General features: G+C 34.0%; 1 pseudogene across 1 annotated transcript; it reads right to left on the reverse strand.

Moving 5' to 3' along the window:
* Nucleotides 1–368: 368 nt before the first annotated feature.
* Nucleotides 369–1,111, reverse strand: LOC307105151 (small ribosomal subunit protein eS6-like; annotated as a pseudogene). Its single transcript has one exon. The product of its transcript is annotated as a small ribosomal subunit protein eS6-like (transcript).
* Nucleotides 1,112–2,848: the final 1,737 nt, after the last annotated feature.

A 2,848-nucleotide genomic window follows, 5' to 3' on the forward strand; every position in this document is an offset into this window, starting at 1 on the left:
CTCCATCCCACATAAAAATTAGTAGAAAAAGGAACATAGAAGTGAAAAGTTACTTATAAATGAAAATTTGGAGTAAGCCACCCATGATTTTAAAAATATATCATTCTATATTCATATTATTTTAAGTAAGTACTTCAAAATTTGTAGTAAGTATATGTCACATTTTCCTAATTTTATTGCATTAAAATTTATTTTTTTATTTTTAGGGATTTTTTGTAATTTTTGTTTTGTTTTGTTGCATGTATTCCAGGAAGAAATTTTTAATTTTATTCATGAGGCCAGTTTTGTCAAAAAAGTACAATATAGATTAAAAAGAAATTTCTTTCAATTTATGTTTGTTCTTATATATTTTTTATTCTTAGGAAATCTCATTTTTGACTGGACTCTGATTTAGAAGTAGAAGCTCTCTGAGAGGACAGCCTCATCTCTTGGCAATCTGTAACCGTTTTTATCCTTTGCCCTCCTTTATTCTCTTAGCCAAAAGTTTAGCATATTCTGTGGCCTTTTCCTTATTTTTCATAGTAAAGTTGTTTCTTCAGAGCAATAATGCCAACATTTGTGTTGCAGGACACATGGAATAATAGGATGATGAACCTCAGGTCCTAAACTTATTGCCCTCTTTGTTTAAGGGCTTTCTCACAACATATTGACAGACAACATCTTCTCTAGATAGATGGAAAAGTTTGCCGATTCTGCTAGATCTTTGGGGCCCCAGACCACAAGGCACAGTAATATCAGTGAAGCCAGGAATATGTTTTCCTCCTGATTTTACAATGACCAACTTGAGAACACTTAGATTGGCATCCACAATGCAACCCCGAAGAGATTTGTACTTTTTCTCTCCAGTGCTTCTTGGATATGACAGGAATGCCCCTTACTCCGCAATGAGTGACATGGCCATATAGATCAAGACATTGGGATCCATGGGGAACCCTTGTTTGTCATTCCCACTACTGACTGGAAACACACAACCCCTTCCATTCTTTACCCAGAGCATCAGCAGCAACTTCTGTGGCCATAGGCTTCTCATAAACGGTATGAAGTTGTGTTCATCATTCACTTCAATGAGTTTCTGGCAGCCAGTGGCTGGGAAAGAGATCTTCAGCTTCATCCTGAAGCAGGTAACCACCTCCAAAATGCCACACAAAAAAAAGAATTCTTTCAATCCTTCTTGATTAACCCCCTCTCCTAGTTTAAAATAGCATCATCGCTCATGTATACTATTACCGGAGGCACCTAGCTAGTCTCCTCACTTACACTTGTGCCCTCATTGAAAACAAAGATGTCAGAGTGATTTTTAAACATGAAATCTGACTCTGCTGCTCATCCTGCTTATAACTCTTTCCAAACTCATCTCTTAAGATTCTCCAGATGATTTGAACACAGATCCCTTATAAATAGAGGCCGTGTGTATATGCTTTCCCTTTGCCGCAAAGTTTTCTTGATCACTCTGCCTTTCCTCATCCCTCTCTCCCCTTCGCCTTAAAATTACTGTTTCCTCAGCCAAGATTAGTTTCTATGTCCTATGTTTTTCTAGCACTTGAAGTTTTCCTCTATAGCCTAATCACATTTTTTAATATTTAATTATCTACATGATTATTTGTTTTATTCAGTCAATCCAAAAAGACTTCAAGCTCCATATCCAATTTTGAAAGAGTGATATTAACATCTAATGGTTAATGACACCAAAATATTGAATGAACAAATTTAAATCTTCTAGGATTCTTATTTAATTTAGTACTATTATTAAACTCAGAGTGTTCAGCAGTTAGTGATAGCTTTGATGAGTTTCAAGATTTTCCTCCCACCTAAACCTTTCTAAATTTTGTTACTTATAAAGTTCCCATAGGACTTTGAAAGGTGGCAAGAGGAACAAGAAGCATTTTGACATCCTAAAAATAATGAAGAGCTTTATCCTATGTTTATCACATACTGTATTTCCTTTGCTTTTCCAAATTTGATTCATGTTTCATGCTCACTCAAGGTAAACAAGAATTCTAAAACATTTCAGTTAAAAATATTATGTAACTACTGATTCTTTTTCTCATCTTTATTGAACCTTTACTTAAGCCACTTCATTCTGTGAAACCAGTCCGGGGTAAGTCATCTCCTTGTAAACTCCACCCAGCTCTGGACCTATTTCTTACCAGCATCTTGATACACGCAAAAAGTTGACATCTAATCTCTTAGTTGCAATAAAATTGTTATTATTTGTTTTTTAAATAAAGCATACAGGTAATATACTGTATAAAAAGAGAGATGGGTGCTATTTTATTTTGTCTTTACAGTGAAATACAGATGAAATAGTAAAGGGTTATTAACATGCTATCTCTAAATTAACATAAATATTTTATTTACTATTAGTTGAAAACAAACTCAATTTTGTTAAAATTAAATACTAAAAAAGCATCACATAACTTTAATGATATATATGCAGAGGACAATTGTGGAGTTTTATGTGACCAAGATGTTCAAATACTATTTTGCATTGTTAGTCAATTTTTGGTGCTGTTTCAGTATCTGCTATAACCACAGATTGTTGTTGTTTCCCCTTAAATCATTTGTTTGTAAATGAGAGACAATGCTTAGAGAGCACTTCTCTTCTCGTCATTTTTATTAAATTATGAACTTACAGGGTTAATTTTCTATAAAATATTTAGTCTTAGCTTATTTTTAGTTTTCCATCAGTCTCAACTGCTGGGGGATTAGATTAAGCATTGTCTGAACTGGTGCCTGTTTCTTCCAAAGTCATTCTTGTACAGAATTATAGCAAAGATGTACATGGCCTTGGGCAAGTCATTTAGCTTCTCTATACTCTTTTTCTTTTTTCGGTTATAAAATGGGGATT

The sequence above is a fragment of the Cnephaeus nilssonii genome (assembly GCF_951640355.1).
Source record: "Cnephaeus nilssonii genome assembly, chromosome: 9".
Classification (NCBI taxonomy): Eukaryota; Metazoa; Chordata; class Mammalia; order Chiroptera; family Vespertilionidae; genus Cnephaeus; species Cnephaeus nilssonii.